Raw genomic sequence first — 22,257 nt, 5'->3', positions numbered from 1 at the left:
CAAGTTTATCAGAGGCAGGGATTTTGGATATGGTAGCATCCATGGTAGGGATATGTTTTGCTTTTCTACTTTCATTTCTTTCATAACTTTGCTGCTGTGAAATGTAAATTTCTCCACTGCGAGACTAATAAAGGCAAATCCAATCCAATCCAATCCAATCCAGGGACTCGTAGAAGGCATCTTTGGTGTTGTCGTCAGCATCCAAGGTGGGAGCATAGGCGCTGATTAAAGTTGCGAAGCGACCTTTTACCAGGGGAATACGCCAGGTCATAAGCCGTTCACTGATGCCTTGGGGGGACTCAGGGATGTTACTGAGTAAACTGCTTTTCACAGCAAAGCCAACTCCATGTAGTCTTCGCTCATTCTCTGGGAGACCCTTCCAGAAGAAGGTGTAGCCCTCACCAACTTCTGTGAGTGAATCCTCGCCTGAGAACTGAGTCTCACTGAGTGCGCCAATATCGATGTTGTACCTCCTGAGCTCATGTGCGATGAGGGCAGTTCGTCTTCGAGGTCTCTCCATCCCGTCTCGAGCATCGAGGAGGGTGCGAACATTCCAGGAAGCCAGGTTCATAGTCATTAATTTATTTATATTTCGTTTTCGACCGCAGAGGGGGGATGCCTTGGTGGCTGCGGTGGGCCACCCAGGTGTGGTGGAACAAGCAATGTTTAGGTCACCTTTTCTAGACCCTTCCCCTATAAGGGGTGAGCAGTGCGGACCCTGAATAGGGCTGCTCAGACGCACAGGATGCTGCCGAAGGATAATGTTGCTCCATCCCATCTTCGCAACGACCGTCAATCCTGTACCGCCCCTGTGTAGGAATCAAGCTAGAAGCTTCCAGTCACATCCATGACCTGCCCCCGTCACTTTATCCTATCGCCAGTGGACTTATATGGTGGAAGCTGGAACCTGCGCTACTAGTGGATTTAGTGTGAGGGACGGGGTGCGCAATTCCTTCCCCCACATACTTGGCCGCACCCGCTGTATTCCAGTGGCAAGAGTGAGGACTCAAGACGACCTTCAGGTGAGTGCGGTTGCAAGGGGCTGCCGCCTACGCCTACCCCCGGGTGCGGATTTGGGATCACTCTTTGTCTGGCCTCTACCCTCCGACCTGTTCGGCTTGGGTGACCCTGCCAGGAGTACAAGACTCCAGCCGACATAGCTCTCGGGGTCATGGAGACGCGCAAAGTGCCTCACCACGATAAGGTGGTGATCCCAGTCAAGGCACGCTCCATAGTATTCGACCAACAACCCTCCGTATACACGACTGACGCGGCCAAGGTGTCATATGTTACCAGCCTGCTTACCGGACCCGCAGCCGCTTTGGCGTTGGCCGTCTGGGAATCTCGGCCGGAGCTCCGAGCCTCCTTCCCAGACTTCATCGCCGAGCTACGGCAGGTGTTCCATCACCCGGTGAGTGGGCAGGAAGCAGAGGCCCAGCTGTGGATCTGCCGCCAGGGCAACCGATCGGCGGCGGAATATTCCGTTGCCTTCCGTGTCCTGTCAGCCGCCAGCGGGTACGATGACCGCGCCCTGCGGGGGATGTTTTGGCGCGGGCTCAACGCGGCACTGAAGGACGAACTGGCCACCCGCGACGAGTGCTCCAGCCTTCGCGAGCTGATATCCCTCACGCTGCAGCTGGACAACCGGATGTGAGAAAGGGCCCGGGAGCGTGCTGCCCAGGCTAATCCCGAGCCGCCGGCGGGGACCCGAGGGGGCGGTGCCCGGACCTTTCTGCGTGGGGGGCACGCGGCCGTGGAGCCTATGGAGATGGGGGGTGAAAGGGCCGCTGCGCGGCCGTCGGAGCGACGCAACACCGGCCCGGCTTGCCAGCTCTGTGGGAAGTTGGGTCACCGAGCCCCGGACTGTCCTAGTTGGGGGCTTCCCGGAAAGCCCTGCAGTGACTGTAAGTTGCCCCGTCCTCCCAAACTACGGGTCCCTTTAAGGTCCGCGGGTGGGTTCACGTCCCGGAGACTTGAGCTGGATGCCGTAATACACGGTCCCAACAGGACCATGTCCATTCGGGCCCTAGTGGATTCGGGGGCCGACGGCTGTTTCATAGACCCGCGCGTCGTGTCTGCGTTGGGTTGTCGGGTTGTCCAGCTGGGGGTGAGTCGGAGCATACTCGATCTCGACGGTCGGTTACTCGCCGAGGTTAAGCAAGAAACCGCGCCGCTTCGACTCGTACTCTCGGGCAACCACGTAGAATACCGGCGGTTCTTCGTAATGCCATCACGCTCGGTTCCCATCGTGCTCGGGTTTCTTGGCTGGGGATCCACAATCCGGCCATTTCGTGGGACGGACCTACCATTCAGGGATGGAGCCCCCTCTGCTACGCTCACTGCCTCAGGTCGGCCGCGTGCGTGTCGTCATCCTCTCGCAGCTACCCACCGGAGGTTATTAGTTTAGAGGGGGTCCCGCCCTGTTACCACGACCTACGACAGGCGTTCAGCAAGGACCGCGCCCTGTCATTACCACCACACCGTCCCTATGATTGCGCCATTGACCTCCAGCCCAACGCTCCGTTCCCCAGTTCTTGGCTTTACAACGTCTCCCAACCCAAACAACAGGCTCTCCGGGACTACATTGACTCTTCACTCGCAGCCGGGCTCATTCGGCCGTCACGGGGTCATTCGGCCGTCACGGTCACCCTTGGGAGCGGGGTTCTTTTTTAATCGCCAAAAAAGATACATCGCTGCGTCCATGCGTGGACTATCGTGGACTCAATGAAATTTTTTGAAATTTCAAACTATCTATGTTCTTTCGCTAAGATTTTAACCTCATTGTCGTCAAATGAGTGGTTGCGAGCTTTTAGGTGCATATGTACTGCCAATTGAGGCCCACGAGTATTATCCCTGCGATGTTGATAGTCTTTTTTTGAGAATTTGTTGAGTCTCCCCAATGTACTGCTCTTTACAATTTTCATTCTTACAATGTATGGAATAAGCTACATTACTTTGTTTTTCATTTGGCAGCCTGTCTTTTGGATGTATTAATTTTTGCCTTAACGTGTTTATCTGTTAGAAATAAGTAGGAATTTTGTGCTGCCAAAGGAGTCTTTGTAGTTTTTCAGAAAGTCCTGCAATGTAAGGTACCGCTACTCCTCTCCTTTTGTATCTTGAGAATTATTGGTTTCATTCCCTATTCTTTCTTCCTGACATTTGTTGAATGACCACTGACGGTACCCACAGTTTGTGAGTGCTCTGCTGATATGTTTTGACTCCTTTTCTCTACCTTTGACGCTTGTTGGTTTTAGTTTTGCCCTATGCTGGAGGGTTCTGATAACTCCGAGTTTATGTTGTAAAGGGTGGTCAGAATCGAAAAGTAAGTATTGGTCAGTGTGCATAGCCTTCCTAAAGACTTCTGTTTTTAGCGCTCTGTCCTCTTTTATAATTACTTTACAATCCAAGAAGGCTAGTTGGTTCTCTTGAATGTCCTCACGAGTAAATTTAATGTTGATGTCTACCGAGTTGAGGTGATCTGTGAAGGATTGAATTTCTTGTTTTTTTAATTATAGAAATTTCTTTATCTCTTCCATGTACAGAAACTGGTGAGTCCATAGCACAACCATGAATTTGTTTGCAAAATTTCTCCCGAAATTGAAAATACGTAGTATTCAGGCAGATTTCCCATAATTGGCAGATGTGGTCCGGTTTAAGTTTCCAATAGATACAAGAACGAACTGATAGACTGTCTCCAAAAGTTAGAGAAAGGTAAACATATAGACAAACAAATGTATTTTAGATTATACCCGGGTGAGGTCATGCCATGTATCTATGGCCTGCCTAAAATACATAAAGAAGGGTTTCCCCTCAGACCCATTGTTTGTAGCATTGACTCCTCTACTTACAATGTAGCCAAATATCTAAAAACTATCTTAGCTCCGTTGGTTGGGAAAACGGAATATCGCGTAGCGAACACCACAAGGTTTGTAGAGAGTATCAAAGACCTCATATTGGATCCTGATGAGGGGATACCGGAAGGAGTGGGGCAATCAGGCCAGTCGTTCGTCAGGAATGTAGGAACAATCGGTGGGGCCGCAGGGAGTGGTCCTCTGCTCCCCCAACCTGAGAGTAGGGACCTATCATAGCTGCGTCCGGCGCGGCTATGTCTGGACATTAGGGATATATATATAGGGCTGATACTACCAGTAAAACCTTAGTTCGCTGAAGAAGCATCTTGGATAAGAAGCGAAACGCCCGACACCTTCAAAAAGTACAGATGACGGCTAAAGAAACCTTTTCATTGACACTGCTCTTAAGGTTAAACTGATATGACTTATTTTGAAAAGGTCTCAAATCAAGTAAGACTCATGGTTAAACCTAATCTAGAACGTTGCAGTACGTTGGTGTCGGAATTTTTATACACGCAAATATTCGTACCAATTATGAAGCCATACATCAACCTAATTGTCTTCACCTCATTCCTTTCTTGACTCAATTACACATGACACCCCTATTACATAATAAGTGTCAATCTCCAACGCACAGTGCTTTCCCCCCTTTGCATCATGTCACTGCCATGACCATGACGTGCATGTGTCAATATTCAAAGCAATCGTTAGATCATGCCGTTGTCCCACATCTGTCTTTTTAAACTGTGCTCAAGAATACCTTGCAGCTGCCAAAGAAGGAGAAGGAAGTGGGGGAGGTGGAAGGGAAAGCCCAAAAGGGGCGTCAGGCAGAGGCAGGCATAGAAAGTGTGTGTGTGAGAGAGAGAGAGAGAGAGAGAGAGAGAGAGAGAGAGAGAGAGAGAGAGAGAGAGAGAGAGAGAGAGAGAGAGAGAGTGAAACAGTGTGAAAGAGTGAGAGAGGTAAGGAAGGGGCACTGGAAGCAAAGCTGTGATGCAGAGAGTGAATCACATGATCATGGATCTGTTTACAAACGGAGAGCTCCATAAACGTGAAGCGGCGAGAATCATCAGAACTGGGAAAGGAAATTGAAAGACCTGGCTTCAAAGTTATTTTTTTTGTCTCATCATACAGTCCCCTTTATGTTGTGTCGTCACGGCAGGAATGCAGGTGAAGAGATGAAGATCTGCTTTCCACAAGAACACCGTGGTTGCTTGCTTGGCTGGCTGTGTTGCTGCCATTCCTGCCCATTTCCTTTGTTGCTCTATCATTGGCCACGGCAAGTTTTCACAGCCAGAGAGACGAAAAGGGACATCTAAAACAGGAGAGAAGACAGCAAAGCGGAGCAGAAAGAAAGAAAGAAAGGAGGGAGAGAGCTTGTGACAATGTTATGAGTGGGAGATGAAGCACAACGCAAGTTGATCACTAAAGCGACAGGGAGTGCTGTTAAGGGAATTGAAGTCTTTTCAATGCAGATCTGAGCATCGTTTTCCCACATGCCCTCCACCTTCAAGACTTTTTGTTCATGCGATGCAGGGAGAGGGTATTTCACAATTCTAGTTTCATCCCATGGGAATTAAAGAGGATGTTTCGACCACCTTTTGGGGTAAATCATCTCTGACAGAGTAATTGGACTTCAAATAAGCAGCCTGTTCGCCCCATGATGACTTGTTGAGAAACTGCTCGTCTCTCTCGCTACGGGAATTCCATTCATGGTACATCCCGTGGAGATACATTATTGGGAGCCCAAAAAGCTGAAAACATCAGGTCATGAAAGTCATCCGTTGGGCTATTTACAGTTGTCAAACTCTCCAGAAGAATGTTCACCCCTTTTTTTTGAATGTATACAATCTTTCACATTGGATGCAACCCTTTCAGTGGTGTAACAGTGAGTTTTTATTTTTTTTTTCATGAATTGAAATTAATTGAAACCAACGCAGTCTTGATTAATTCTTCCATTTATTGTGTTGCACCAAGGTAACAGAGAGCCTGCATGACTAAAGATGGTTCTTTTTTTGAAAAGACCCACTTAAAATCTTTGACTGTTACTCAATGAATGAAATGCTCGAACCAATGAAGGCCAGAGTGTTATCAGAATCAGAATCAGAATCATCTTTATTGCCAAGTATGTAGAACACACAAGGAATTTGTTTCCGGTAGAACACGCTGCACTAGTATCGTTGTCAAAAAAACTGCTAAGTGGCACTATACAGTTCCATTTTGGCTACTGTTGAAAGAGTTCAAAGAGTTAATGGCTTGGGGGAAGAAGCTGTTTAAATGTCTGCTGGATTTGGTGCGCATGGATCAGTAGCGCCTGCCTGAGGGGAGTAGCTGGAAAAGGTGGTGGGCAGGGTGCGGACTGTCCAGTAGGATTTTCCGCGCCCTAGTTTGGATTCTTGCAGTGTGCAAGTCCTCGAGAGTGGGTAGGGCGGTGCCAATGATTTTTTCCGCCGTCCTAACTGTCCGTTGAAGTCGGATTTTGTCCATTTTTGTGGCGGCCCCGAACCAAACGGTGATGGAAGAACACAGGATGGATTCGATGACAGCCGTGTAGATGTTGCAGCTGTAGATGTTGCAGCACCTCCTGTGGCAGGCCATGCTTCTTTAGCAGCCTCAGGAAGTACATTCTCTGTTGGGCCTTTTTCAGGATAGAGTTGGTGTTGACCTCCCACTTCATGTCCTGGGAGACTGTGATTCCCAGGAACTTGAAGGTCTCAACGGTTGACACCAGGCAGTTGGATAGTGTGAGGGGTAGCTGTGGTGATGGATGTTTCCTGAAGTCCACCATCATCTCAACTGTCTTGAGCGTGTTCAGCTCCAGGTTGTGACGGCTGCACCAGAGCTCAAGCTGCTCCACTTGTTGTCGGTACGCAGACTCGTCGCCGTCTTTGATGAGACCGATGACCGTGGTGTCGTCTGCGAACTTTATGAATTTGACAGCTGGGTGCGTTGAGGTGCGGTCGTTTGTGTAGAGAGAGAAGAGCAATGGAGAGAGGACGCATCCCTGCGGGGCTCCAGTGCTCGCGGTTCGTGTTGTGGATGATATATTTCCCAGTCTGACCTGTTGTGTCCGTCCTGTCAGGAAGCTGAGGGTCCACTGGCAGATCGTGGGGGACACACCAAGCTGGAGAAGTTTGGGGATGATGGTATTGAACGCAGAGCTGTAGTCCACAAACAGGATCCTTGCGTAGGTTCCTGTGTTGTCAAGGTGGTCGAGGATGTGGTGCAGTCCGATGTTGACTGCATCCTCCACAGACCTGTTTGCCCGGTAGGCAAACTGAAGAGGATCTAGCAGAGGTCCGGTGATGTTCTTTAGGTGGTTCAGCACGAGGCGTTCAAAGGACTTCATGACCACAGACGTCAGAGCGACAGGTCTATAGTCGTTCAATCCCGAGGGTGCTGGTTTCTTTGGAACTGGGACGATAGTAGACTGTTTGAAGCAGGATGGGACTTCACACTGCTCCAGGGATCTGTTGAAGATTTGTGTGAAGACCGGAGCCAGCTGGTCAGCGCAGACTCTCAGGCAGGAGGGGGACACACTGTCAGGTCCTGCAGCTTTCTTGATCTTCTGCTGCTTGAAGAGCCGTCTAACGTCCAGTTCGTGGATCTGTAGGGCAGAGGGCGGAGATACGGTAGTTTCTGCTAATGGTGGACAGACCGGGGAAATGGGGGTGTCCTTTTCAAATCGGCAAAAGTATGTATTTAACTCGTCAGCCATACCATTGTTGTACACTGCTTGGGGGGAAGGTAAACGATAATTTGTTATTGCTTTCAGGCCATTCCACACCGATGCAGAGTCGTTAGCGGAGAACTGTTTGTTAAGCCTCTCCGCATAACGTTTCTTTGCGATGTTAATTTCCTTCGTCAGCCTGTTTCGGGCGAGTTTGTAAACTGCTCGATCGCCGCTTTTAAATGCGGATTCTTTCTCTTTCCTAAGCTGCCTGAGTTTGGGAGTGAACCGTGGCTTGTTGTTGTTGAATGAGCGGAAGGACTTTGTTGGTAGACACATGTCCTCACAGAAACTGATGTATGATGTTACAGTGTCTGTGTATTCATCCAATGTGCCCGTTGAAGTTTCAAAGACGCTCCAATCAGTGCAGTCTAAGCATTCTTGTAGCGATAACTTTGCTTCATCTGTCCATGTTTTAACTGTCTTGACTACCGGTTTTACACATTTGAGTTTCTGTTTATATGTGGGAATTAAGTGGATTAAATAGTGGTCAGAAAGACCCAATGCTGCATGCGCAACAGACCGGTATGCGCCTTTGAGTGCTGTGTAACAATGATCTAGAATGCTTTCTCCTCTGGTAAAACAGTCAATATGCTGCTTATATTTGGGAAGTTCACGGTTTAAACGTGTTTGATTAAAATCGCCCAAAATGATCAGGGGTGATTCTGGATATTTCAGTTCGAGATGGTTTACATGGTCCGCTAGCGTTTGTATACACGCGTTAGCATTAGCTTGTGGCGCGATGTACACGGCAACGAGAATAAAGGAAGCGAACTCACGTGGCGAGTAGAATGGCTTGCAGTTGAGAGACAGCGATTCCAAACCAGGGCTGCAGTGTGCGTCGAGCATCGTGACATCGGTGCACCATTCTGCGTTGATGTAGAAGCATAGTCCACCGCCTTTGGATTTCCCCGATTGCTCCGTATCACGGTCGGCCCGAAGGAGACGGAATCCGGGTAGGTGTAGCGCGGAATCCGGGTGGCGGTCACTGAGCCAAGTCTCAGTGAAGCACAGCGCAGCAGAGCGGGCGAACGTTTTATTGGTCTTTGTGAGAAGCAGAAGTTCGTCCATCTTGTTTGGTAGTGAGCGTAGATTAGCGAGGTGGATCGATGGGAGCGGCGTTCGAAATCCACGCTGCCGAAGCTTGACGAGAACGCCGGCTCGCTTGCCCCTCCTACGCCGGCGTCTCAAAGCTCCGTACAGAGCTGCTACGCCGCTCGCGAGCAGCCCCGAAAAACCTTGTAGATTTTGGTGTGTCGGTGAAAATAGTCCAAGAGTGGATTCCCCAATGCTCAGTAACTCTTCCCTCGTGTAACTGAGTCGCGTAGGATTATGAAAGTAAATGTCTTTATTTGACATTTGAACCGTGATTACAGGGCAGTCCGGTAGTCGAGTGGTTAGCACACCGGCTTCACTGTGCAGAGGTCGCCGGTTTGCGTCCCGGTCCGGCCTCCCTGTGTGGAGTTTGCATGTTCTCCCCGGACCCGCGTGGGTTTTCTCCGGGTCCTCCTGTTTCCTCCCACACTCCAAAAACATGCATGGCAGGCAGATTGACCACTCTAAATTGTCCCGAGGTGGGAGTGTGACTGTTGTATGTCTTTGTGTGCCCTGCGATTGGCTGGCAACCAATTCAGGGTGTCCCCCGCCTCGTGCCCGAAGACAGCTGCGAGAGGCTCCGCATAACGTTTCTTTGCGATGTTAATTTCCTTCGTCAGCCTGTTTCGGGCGAGTTTGTAAACTGCTCGATCGCCGCTTTTAAATGCGGATTCTTTCTCTTTCCTAAGCTGCCTGAGTTTGGGAGTGAACCGTGGCTTGTTGTTGTTGAATGAGCGGAAGGACTTTGTTGGTACACACATGTCCTCACAGAAACTGATGTATGATGTTACAGTGTCTGTGTATTCATCCAATGTGCCCGTTGAAGTTTCAAAGACGCTCCAATCAGTGCAGTCTAAGCATTCTTGTAGCGATAACTTTGCTTCATCTGTCCATGTTTTAACTGTCTTGACTACCGGTTTTACACATTTGAGTTTCTGTTTATATGTGGGAATTAAGTGGATTAAATAGTGGTCAGAAAGACCCAATGCTGCATGCGCAACAGACCGGTATGCGCCTTTGAGTGCTGTGTAACAATGATCTAGAATGCTTTCTCCTCTGGTAAAACAGTCAATATGCTGCTTATATTTGGGAAGTTCACGGTTTAAACGTGTTTGATTAAAATCGCCCAAAATGATCAGGGGTGATTCTGGATATTTCAGTTCGAGATGGTTTACATGGTCCGCTAGCGTTTGTATACACGCGTTAGCATTAGCTTGTGGCGCGATGTACACGGCAACGAGAATAAAGGAAGCGAACTCACGTGGCGAGTAGAATGGCTTGCAGTTGAGAGACAGCGATTCCAAACCAGGGCTGCAGTGTGCGTCGAGCATCGTGACATCGGTGCACCATTCTGCGTTGATGTAGAAGCATAGTCCACCGCCTTTGGATTTCCCCGATTGCTCCGTATCACGGTCGGCCCGAAGGAGACGGAATCCGGGTAGGTGTAGCGCGGAATCCGGGTGGCGGTCACTGAGCCAAGTCTCAGTGAAGCACAGCGCAGCAGAGCGGGCGAACGTTTTATTGGTCTTTGTGAGAAGCAGAAGTTCGTCCATCTTGTTTGGTAGTGAGCGTAGATTAGCGAGGTGGATCGATGGGAGCGGCGTTCGAAATCCACGCTGCCGAAGCTTGACGAGAACGCCGGCTCGCTTGCCCCTCCTACGCCGGCGTCTCAAAGCTCCGTACAGAGCTGCTACGCCGCTCGCGAGCAGCCCCGAAAAACCTTGTAGATTTTGGTGTGTCGGTGAAAATAGTCCAAGAGTGGATTCCCCAATGCTCAGTAACTCTTCCCTCGTGTAACTGAGTCGCGTAGGATTATGAAAGTAAATGTCTTTATTTGACATTTGAACCGTGATTACAGGGCAGTCCGGTAGTCGAGTGGTTAGCACACCGGCTTCACTGTGCAGAGGTCGCCGGTTTGCGTCCCGGTCCGGCCTCCCTGTGTGGAGTTTGCATGTTCTCCCCGGACCCGCGTGGGTTTTCTCCGGGTCCTCCTGTTTCCTCCCACACTCCAAAAACATGCATGGCAGGCAGATTGACCACTCTAAATTGTCCCGAGGTGGGAGTGTGACTGTTGTATGTCTTTGTGTGCCCTGCGATTGGCTGGCAACCAATTCAGGGTGTCCCCCGCCTCGTGCCCGAAGACAGCTGCGAGAGGCTCCAGCAACCCCCGCGACCCTAATGAGGAATAAGCGGTACGGAAAATGAGATGAGATGAGAACCGTGATTACATCTGTCAGTGTCTGCCCAGAATTATTCAAAACCAACAAAACGTTTTCTTTTAAAATACATGATGATAATAACAACGCCTGTGGATTTTTTTTTTTACTTTGAGAAAGGTAGCAATTTTTTTTCCAGAGATATTTCACATTTCCTTTCATCACTATGCTGCTGTGAAATGTACATTTCTCCACTGTGAGACTAATAAAGGCATATCCAATCCAATCCAATCCATTTATGACACATGCTGTTGATCAATTTCATGCACACGATCTTGTACCATTGCGAATGGTATCAACATTGTGGGATATACTTTCAAAAGTCTCACCAAATAGAAGAGACTCTGTGACAATTAAAAGGAATCCAGTTCGAATGTCATTGTTTTAAATTCACAGTGCTTTTTCTTTGGATGAGATCCAGTGAGAGGCACAGTGAACAAGTGGTCAGTCAGCACGTCTACCTCTCGCATTTGTCGACTTTGCATGTTCTTGCTGTGTTTGTATGCCTTTTCCTGCTACATTACAACAATAGTTAGCTAATATTACAACTCCCTCTTTTTTACCCCGAATCCATTACCATGATGATGAATACACCCCAAAAGGACTTTTCAACACTGTTCCTCAAATATCGTATTGTGTATATCTTCAATCATTTGTTGTTGCTCGTTCTCTGTAATCATACAATCATAAATAATAATAAATACAAAGCTTCTAAATAAGACTTTAAATTGAAATTGATTTTAAATACTAGTATGTAGTTGTTTTTTTATGGCGTGTTCATAAAATCTCGATCTTTATTGACCTATTTAGTCTACTCATCCCCATCTTTGCAGGGTGTAGGTGTGACCTTGCATTGCAGAACTCTGACCCCTCCTGCAAGATGACACCTGAAGAGCTTTTCTATTTTCCACTCAATGTCTACGTCATCATTCTGGGCATGGGCCTTTTTATCCTAGTGCTCAGCCTCATTTTCTGCTGCTACCTATTCCGGTTTGTGATCATCGGCACCATTCACAAAAAATAACTTGCTTTTGCTTTTTTTTGCTATTGGCCTAGATGAAATACCCGGTGAAAAACAGTGAAAATGCATTCAGGATTGTCTGACAAATCCCGGTGCGCTCCAGTTGGACACAACTGATTTGCAATTCCACATCGACACACGTATTTCTGTTGAGGGTATGTTGGTTGGAGGCTATCAAAGACAATTTATAGTGAGAAGTAGGGACAGATCTCCTATCAGACATAGGACAGATAATCACACACTTTGTTGTTTAACAAATGACGAAAAGGAAGACCACTAAAAGTGTTGGGGTAATTCGCTATACAAACATCTTTAAACATATTTTTGCATCATAGTTGTATTAAGTTCATCCTGTCTACTTGATATTAAATTTAAAACAGATGAAGTCCCATCCCGCTTCAAACAGTCTACTATCGTCCCAGTTCCAAAGAAACCAGCACCCTCGGGATTGAACGACTATAGACCTGTTGCTCTGACGTCTGTGGTCATGAAGTCCTTTGAACACCTCGTGCTGAACCACCTAAAGAACATCACCGGACCTCTTTAGTTTGCCTACCGGGCAAACAGGTCTGTGGAGGATGCAGTCAACATCGGACTGCACCACATCCTCGACCACCTTGACAACACAGGAACCTACGCAAGGATCCTGTTTGTGGACTACAGCTCTGCGTTCAATACCATCATCCCAGAACTCCTCATCCCAAACTTCTCCAGCTTGGTGTGTCCCCTACGATCTGCCAGTGGACCCTCAGCTTCCTGACAGGGCGGACACAACAGGTCAGACTGGGAAATATATCATCCACAACACGAACCACGAGCACTGGAGCCCCGCAGGGATGCGTCCTCTCTCCGTTGCTCTTCTCTCTCTACACGAACGACCGCACCTCAACGCACCCGGCTGTCAAATTCATAAAGTTCGCAGACGACACCACGGTCATCGGTCTCATCAAAGACGGCGACGAGTCTGCGTACCGACAACAAGTGGAGCAGCTGGAGCTCTGGTGCAGCCGTCACAACCTGGAGCTGAACACGCTCAAGACAGTTGAGATGATCGTGGACTTCAGGAAACATCCATCACCACAGCTACCCCTCACACTATCCAACTGCCTTGTGTCAAGCGTCGAGACCTTCAAGTTCCTGGGAATCCCAGTCTACCAGGACATGAAGTGGGAGGTCAACACCAACTCTATTCTGAAAAAGGCCCAACAGAGAATGTACTTCCGAGGCTGCTAAAGAAGCATGGCCTGCCACAGGAGGTGCTGCAACATTTCTACACGGCTGTCATCGAATCCATCTTGTGTTCTTCCATCACCGTTTGGTTCGGGGCCGCCACAAAAATGGACAAAATCGACTTCAACGGACAGTTAGGACGGCGGAAAAAATCATTAGCACCGCCCTACCCACTCTGGAGGACTTGCACACTCCAAGAATCCAAACTAGGGCGCGGAAAATCCTACTGGACCCTCCGCACCCTGCCCACCACCTTTTCCAGCTACTCCCCTCAGGCAGGCGCTACCGATCCATGCGCACCAAATCCAGCAGACATTTAAACAGCTTCTTCCCCAAAGCCATTAACTCTTTGAACTCTTCAACAGTAGCCCAAATTGAACTGTATAGTGCCACTTAGCAGTTTTTTTTTTTTTTACGACGATACTAGTGCTGCGTGTTCTACCGGAAACAAATTCCTTGTGTGTTCTACATACTTGGCAATAAAGATGATTCTGATTCTGATTCTTATCTTACAGACAGTGTATTGTCGGTGTTCAAATACCTGACATGACATGACATACCTGACATGTTTTGTTTAAATTAAATATTTTTGCATCGTTTAGCTTTGGACTTCCTGATACATCATATCCTGCCTTCCTTTACATGATGTCACATCCTATCTTACGTCACATCCTATCTCCACGTCTTACAGAAATGCTCTCCCAGCACTTCGATCTCGCTCTCTTTCCTTCCTTATATATATATATATATATATATATATATATATATATATATATATATATATATATATATATATATATATATATATATATATATATATATATATATATATATATATATATATATATATATATATATATATATATATATATATATATATATATATATATATATATATATATATATATATATATATATATATATATATATATATAACCAGAGATTGGGAGGCAAGCCCCAATGAATAATGAGATTGGGAAGCCAGCCCCAATAAATGAAATGCTGAGCGAGGCAGCAAATGACCTGAGAGACAAGATCATGGCAAGAATGAAAACTGGGCAACGAAGGCACCGATTACAACGGCTATGTGAAGTACCACCTGAAAGTCTCATGGAAACTGTGAATGCAGCACTGAGAACGATCCCGACCGGAACGATCACGGAAACCAATGAGCTGATATACACCTCAGCATCAGTGATCCTAGACATGCTTGGCTACAAGAGCAACCATGAGAGCCACGAGATTCATTACCCACCATGGAAAAGACGGTTGGAGGCCAAGATCAAGGCGGCTCGGAAAGATGTGAGTCAATTGACGGAGACCCACAGAGGTGTGAATAAAAGGCCAATACCCAAGAGGTACATGCAGATAACCATACCTGAAGCACTTGAAACTGCCAAACAAAGGCTCCAGGCCTTGGCCAGTCGCCTAAAGAGGTACACGAAAGAGAATGAGGCCAGAAGAATAAACAGGCTGTTCGCAACACAACCTGCGAAAGTGTACGCTCAGTGGCAGGGTTCTAACAGCAGAGCAGACCCTCCAAGGCTGGAAACTGAAAGATACTGGAAAGGCATATGGGAGAAGGAGGTCGCACATAACAGCAGTGCACAATGGCTGGTGACTCTGAAAGAGGAGCACAGCAACCTCCCTGAACAGAACCCAGTTACCATCACAGCGGCAGATATACAAGGAAGAGTCTCAGGTATGAAAAACTGGACGGCACCAGGCCCGGATATGGTCCACACCTACTGGCTAAAGAAACTCACAGCTCTCCAAGAGCGCCTAGCAGCACAAATGAACCAGCTGCTGATGGATGGGACTCACCCAGGATGGCTAACCGAAGGGCGAACAATCCTGATCATGAAGGATTCCTCAAAGGGTGCAGTTCCTTCCAACTATCGGCCAATAACCTGTCTCTCCACAACATGGAAGCTCATGTCAGGCATCATTGCGGCTAAGATAAGTGGACACATTGATCAATACATGAGCAAAGCACAGAAAGGCATTAGTAGAGATACTAGAGGTGCCAAACATTAGCTGCTGGTTGACAGAACAGTCGCTCAAGACTGCAGGTCCCGACATACCAACCTGTGCACAGCCTGGATTGATTACAAGAAAGCATATGACTCGATGCCACACACATGGATCAATGAATGCTTGGAGTTGTATAAGGTCAACAGGACCCTGAGAGCCTTCGTTGCAAACTCGATGAGGATGTGGAAAACCACACTTGAAGCCAATGGCAAGCCACTAACGCAAGTGTCCATCAAATGTGGCATATACCAAGGTGATGCACTCTCCCCACTGCTGTTCTGCATAGGACTGAACCCCCTCAGCCAGATAATCGCCAAGACAGGCTATGGATACCGCCTCAGAAATGGAGCTACGATCAGTCACCTCCTCTACATGGATGACATCAAGCTGTATGCTAAGAGCGAAAGGGACATAGACTCCCTGATCCACACAACCAGGATCTACAGCAGTGATATCGGAATGTCATTCGGGCTGGAGAAATGTAGTCGGATGGTGACTAAGAGGGGCAAGGTAGTTCACACTGAAGGGGTCTCACTCCCTGAAGGAACAATAGCAGACATTGAAAACAGCTACAAGTACCTCGGTATACCACAGGCCAATGGCAACCTCGAATTAGCAACAAGGAAAGCGGCTACGACCAAATACCTCCAGCGGGTGAGGCAAGTCCTCAGAAGCCAGCTCAATGGCAAGAACAAGACCCGGGCAATAAACAGCTATGCCCTGCCAGTGATCAGATACCCTGCAGGAATAATAAGGTGGCCAAAGGAAGAGATTCAGACCACGGATGTTAAGACCCGAAAACTCCTCACCATGCACGGAGGGTTCCATCCCAAGTCCAGCACCCTGAGACTGTACACAAGCCGTAAGGAAGGAGGCCGGGGACTAGTGAGTGTGAGAGCCACTGTCCAGGATGAAACATCCAAGCTCCATGAATACATCAAAGAGAAGGCTCCAACGGATGATGTACTCAGAGAATGTCTCAGTCAATGAGGAACAGAGGATGAGGTGCTGGAAGAGGGACAATCATGGGAGGAAAAGCCCCTACACGGGATGTACCAACGAACCATAGCAGAAGTGGCTGATCTCAAGAAGTCCTATCAGTGGCTAGAGAGGGCTGGCCTAAAGGACAGCACAGAGGCACTCATCCTGGCTGCCCAAGAGCAGGCCCTGAACACCAGAGCCATAGAGGCAGGGATATACCACACCAGACAAGACCCAAGGTGTAGGTTGTGCAAAGAGGCACCTGAGACAATCCAACACGTAACTGCAGGGTGTAAGATGCTGGCAGGGAAAGCCTACATGGAGCGCCATAACCAGGTGGCTGGCATAGTCTACCGAAACATCTGTGCGGAGTATGGACTGGAAACCCCAAGGTCAAAATGGGAAACACCTCCCAAGGTGGTGGAGAATGACCGAGTAAAGATCCTGTGGGACTTCCAGATACAGACCGACAAGATGGTAATGGCCAACCAACCAGATATCGTGGTCATAGATAAAGGGGAAAGGAAAGCCGTTGTCGTGGATGTAGCGGTCCCGAGTGATGGGAACATCAGAAAGAAGGAACATGAGAAAATCGAGAAATACCAAGGGCTCAGAGAGGAGCTGGAGAGAGCCTGGAAGGTAAAGGTGACAGTCGTGCCTGTGGTGGTCGGAGCACTCGGGGCAGTGACCCCCAAACTCGATGAGTGGTTGCAACAGATCCCGGGAACAACATCGGATATCTCGGTCCAGAAAAGCGCAGTGCTGGGAACAGCACGGATACTGCGCAGAACCCTCAAGCTTCCTGGCCTCTGGTAGAGGACCCGAGCTGAAATGGGGACAGACACCACCCATGGTGGGTGAGACGAGGATTTTTTTTTTTTTATATATATATATATACACAAACACACACATATACACACATGCTCACAAAAACACGAACACACAGACACACGCATGCGCACATACTACTACTAGCTGTCCATCATAGGTGATGATGACGCTTGCTCCCAGCGAGGGGATATTGGGGCGGGGTGGGGGGGTGGTTAGCGACGGTGTCGCTGGTGCCACTTCTCATGCGCATAGAGCCCCATCCTTGAGCTGCAGACACGTCCGCAGATGGAACATGGGAGGCCGGATGGCAGGGGGGGTACCAACCGCTCGCTGGTGCCGTTGAACGCGTCTCTCTAATTGTCTGTCTATGACATAGACAGACAATGTGTGCACATAGACTCTATGTGCACATACACTTACACACACATGCATAAACACAAACACACGCATATAAAGGCACGCGCGCACACACACACACACACACACACAATATCGTAAAGCATTGTTATGTTCCACATCGGATAACTATATAGTCCTAATCGTGCTTACATCGTTGTTCTCCGAGTATTCTGGCTTCCTTTTGCATTTTCAAAAAAAGGCTAATTGGGTTGTAATGGATCAATAGAGACAAGGAGAGATGAGATGGATAGCTTGACAGATGACAGACAAAACTGTGCTACACCACCTGCGCTGGAAGTGACACTTGCATTCAGCTGGTGTAAAAGCCAGGCTATTTCAACCACCAACTTTTCAGATGTGCCGTGGGCGTGCAAAAGAAATCCATTATGAGTTAAAAGTGACTTCACAACCTTGCTCATATGATGGACGGGGTATGTCAGATTGCAATGTTGCATTGAGGGAAGCACTTTCATTCACTCTCCATCCAAACAAAGATGTCGTCTCACTAACCCGAGTACAGTTGTTGGCCTTGGGCTCCAACTCCGTCATCTTGGTGATCTGCTCGAGGAAGTCGGTCTCCATCATTCCTGGCTTGGAGCCCTGCAACTTGAACTGTGCCTTCGGATGTGCCAGGATCACTTGGAGGTTCACTGAGAAACCTGCGGCAGAGGAAGGCGTGAAGAGGTGAGCCAGCATCCATTCAAAGCTTCATGACGAGGCCATTACCATCGCACCAGGTATTGATGATAGCACACATTCGTGAAGCTAATGACTGTGGTATGGCTGATAAGAAATTAATTTACCACGGGGCTATGCATTTCCTCGGTGGTCATTTTATGATGGAGATGGAATGGTTTGGAAAGCTTCTGAAGACCGATGACAATTCTGAGGTGAGCTTTAATACTTTTATCATGGACTGTCTGCGATACCATTGAATCAACCTGGTTAAAAATAGATTAAAATGCATGAGTGACGGACAAAGCAAATCAAGCATGTCAAGTGCCACGATGCTTGCTGAAGTCCCAACCAAAAATTTCAAATTGTCCCTTACAATAACCGTCATTGTTTTTGACTTCAGATTTGAAAGTACAGTAAAGTCTCGTTATATCGATATCGGATATATCGATAGTCCCGGTTATATCGATACTATTTCTATGCACGCACGGAGAAAATTACATGTAAACAGGGTTGGATATATCGATAGTCCCGGTTATATCGATATTTTTTTCGGACTCCCTTGAATATCGATATAACGAGACTTTACTGTAGTTACACATTGATTTGTTCTCCGCTCGCTATGTAATACGGCGAGAGGATTAAATGTTCTAATGGCTTCCCCAAATTCCTAACGGCCCCCGAGAGGAATGCCGAACTACAATGTGGCACGTGGCACAAAATGAATTTGACACCCTTGGCCTCAAATAATGTGCTGCTTAGCATATCATGTCTGATGTCTGCTGGGCATCCAGAACTTCAAGCTCAAAGAAATGGAAATGGTTGTCATTTCAAACTAAACAAGTCCAGGTAATGTCAATAAACACTGTGGTGGTGGTGGTGTGCGCACGCAATGCACACAACTCTAAAAGGTAGTACTAACACCGACATTAGTCGTTGTCTTGGTTCATCTGTACCATCGATACAGTCACTAAGAGATGATCCCGGGTCACCATGGCATTTATGAAGATCTCATGACAAGCAAAAGTACCACTGAAATATTGTCATTGTTATTATTAGACAACTATGTAGGGATATTAAAATGTCAAACAGGTTTTGTAGGATTTGCGTCTTACCTGCCATGTCAATGGCAAACGCACGGTCTGGTCTCCAGCCCGAGTCCCAGCCCACAACTCTGCCCCCTGAAACGATTGGGCGCTCATATGATCCGCCACCAACAAATCCCACTGGCCAAACAGACACGCGTCGAGTACTCCGCATCTAGGAAAACAAAAAGATGAAAGTCATGTCCTTTTCACATCACAGTTCATCATAACAATCATGTATTTCATTTCTAAGCGCCTCTCAAAACTCTCACGGACATTTTACAGTCACGGGATATTTTTTCTGCGGGTGAGCAGCGGCAGCCACAGGGGCCAGCGTTCACTCAACCCGGAAGTAATATCAAGTAAAAAAAAAAAAAAAAAAAAAAAACTACAAATAAATAAATATATATAAATAAAAATAATAATAATAAACAATAAGAGTTCTGTTAATACACTAAGAAATAATAAAAGAGCTGAGCCAAAAGAACCGACTCTCTGAAAAGAGAGAATTCCCATTACTCGTGCCTACTGCCCGATGATCGCTGGGATAGGCTCTAGCACCCCCTAGAGTGAGGATTAAGCGGATTGGAAAATAAATGAAAGAATGAAAATATAAAATGTCAAATACAGTAAAGTCTCGTTATATCGATATCGGATATATCGATAGTCCCGGTTATATCGATACTACAGTAAAGTCTCGTTATATCGATATCGGTTATATCGATAGTGCCGCTTATTACGAAATTATTTTCATTTCCCTTGCACATTTCTAGTCTTTTTATGTATAATTAGTACCGTTTAGTACGATACCCGGTTATTACGATAATCCGGTTATTACGGTGCTCCTTTTCATCCCCCGCCGGCCATTTTTGTTGTTTATATCGATATATCCGTCGCGCCATTGGTCAACTTGGTCACGTGTCTTGTTACGTGAGCCGCCATCGGTCGCGCCATTGGTCGACTTGGTCACATGAGCCGCCATCGGTCGCGCTATTGGTCGACTTGGCCGTGTGACTTTGTCACGTGACACGCCATCGGTCGCGCCATTGGTCAACTTGGTCACGTGTCTTGGTTACGTGTCACGCCATCAGTCGCGCCATTGGTCGACTTGGTCAGGTGACTTGGTTACGTGCCCAGCACCCGTGTAGCGGAGCCATTTTCATTTTCAGACGCTAGCTCGTGTGTAGCAGACGAGATTGAAGTGTTTGTGTTAAAAGGTAAAAATGGGAAGCAGAAGAAGATTGATGACTTTTTTAAATTGTATACATAATACAGTAAGATGTAAGCGTTGCAGTTTCCCTGTTGTGTTATGTACATGCCCACTGTACTGTATATGAATGCAATCGTTTTTTGCAACAATGTTTCTTGTTTTGTCTGCTGAAGCGCGATGATTTTGAAAATTATTAACATTCCATACTGTGGATTAAAGGACAGCCGATGTCACTTTTTATTCAAATGCAAATAAAAATGACTTCACGCCAAGACGTCTTACATTGCTTGTGAATCCAAACAATGGCTTCAGATTCGGATAATATGCTTTCTTGTTACACATCCAGTTATGAATATGTTTCAAATACACTGTAGTTCTGAAGATTAAAGCATACATGTTGACAATCATTAAAGAATTACAGTAAAGTCTCGTTATATCGATATTCAAGGGAGTCCGAAAAAATATCGATATAACCGGGACTATCGATATATCCGACCCTGTTTGCATGTAATTTCCTCCGTACGTGCATAGAAATAGTATCGATATAACCGGGACTATCGATATATCCGATATCGATATAACGAGACTTTACTGTATATGCCATTTTGAGGCAACATTGGGGGAACATCTCTCACCCAAAAAAAAGGGAGCTAATGGCCAGCTCCGTTTCTTATATGGCGCTTGGCTGCCCTCTTTTGGCGGCTTTTGTTTAATGCAGTTCGGCGCATGATCGGATATATCGATAGTCCCGGTTATATCGATATTTTTTCGGACTCCCTTGAATATCGATATAACGAGACTTTACTGTATTTCAAAATGAAATGAACCTATCAGAAAACAATTCAACCATCTGCCGACCCAAACGCTATCAAAACACATGATTTGTTGATGAAATATGGCATAGGATGATGTGCTTGCCGATTTATCTGGTGCCCCCCCCCCCCCCCCCTCTTTTTTTGTCAATTTCACTATGTTGTGCAGACTCAATGAAATGTTAAAACCCCTGGCACTCCCCGACCCCCGCTCTCTTTCTCCTATTTTTACTTCTCTCCTCTTTTTCCTTCTTGTATAATGATTATCTGTCAATAACTCTTATTTCCTGTGCGATCAGGTACGGTCTCTTACGCGACGATGTCACCTAATGTATGTTACTGTCTCTTACGCGACTATGTCACCTAATATATGTTGCCAACTGTTTACAAAATGTTAAGTATGCAGAAAGATCTGTTGAGAGGACACCTCTGATTTACTTCTAGAAGCTCCACGAGCTATTCAGAACCAAATGGTTTTGGCTACTTTTGTTGTGTTTTGTTTGCAGTGTTGTTTGTTTATTTTTTTTTTTGTTTCTATTACCTCGTATGTTTGCATGCGATTTGAATTTAAAAAAAAAAGCGTCGAGAAGGTTCCCGATGCTTTGGTGGCTGTTACGCGCACGACGTCTTTTATTTGAGACGATATGGCGTCATCCGATGGTGAACTTTCGCGACAACGCGACAAGTACTCGTTTTCAGATCATTGTAATTATTTACCATCGGAAAGTTCCAAAATGTTTATTTTTGCTGTCCTGCAAACATTGCCAAGTTACGTACTATAAGCCGTTCAATTATTTGTTATGGTTCGTTTTCCTCAGAGAGGAAGTTGAAATGTATTTCCTATTTTATTCGTTTCACAATAAAACACGTCAAACACGCAGGACAAAATGTCGCGTAAAACCCTGGTGGGCGGCGGCCGGACGAAGAGATTATTTGTCAAGTACTGTACGTACCTTTATTGGAAATATGGCCAATATATTGAACAGAAAGAGGTGGCGCTAGCGAAGTAGTGTACGAGAAACACCGCCCACAAGGCGAAGCTGCGGAAGCGGAAATGACGCGTTCTTATTTTGAAAGAGCGCCAATTTAA

At 46.9% G+C, this 22,257-nt stretch overlaps 1 long non-coding RNA gene across 4 annotated transcripts in view; it reads right to left on the bottom strand.

The window, feature by feature from the left end:
* The window catches only part of LOC148891990 (uncharacterized), a 38,964-nt gene extending 16,753 nt beyond the window's left edge, over positions 1-22,211 (bottom strand). The window contains exons 1-4 of one of the 4 annotated variants that reach the window (XR_016116348.1): positions 22,121-22,211; positions 19,176-19,312; positions 17,896-18,044; positions 5,011-5,163 (exon numbers count right to left, since the gene is read on the bottom strand). This is a non-coding gene — a long non-coding RNA (uncharacterized LOC148891990). Of the gene's footprint in view, positions 1-5,010; positions 5,164-9,268; positions 10,849-17,895; positions 18,045-19,175; positions 19,313-22,120 lie in introns of those variants that run through there. The other 3 variants (XR_016116349.1, XR_016116347.1, XR_016116350.1) reach the window with 3 other exon arrangements.
* Positions 22,212-22,257: the final 46 nt, after the last annotated feature.

The sequence above is a fragment of the Hippocampus bargibanti genome, linkage group LG11, assembly GCF_051943395.1.
Source record: "Hippocampus bargibanti isolate YZ-2025 linkage group LG11, ASM5194339v1, whole genome shotgun sequence".
NCBI classification, from domain to species: Eukaryota; Metazoa; Chordata; class Actinopteri; order Syngnathiformes; family Syngnathidae; genus Hippocampus; species Hippocampus bargibanti.
This window is presented reverse-complemented; position numbering and strand designations above follow the sequence as displayed.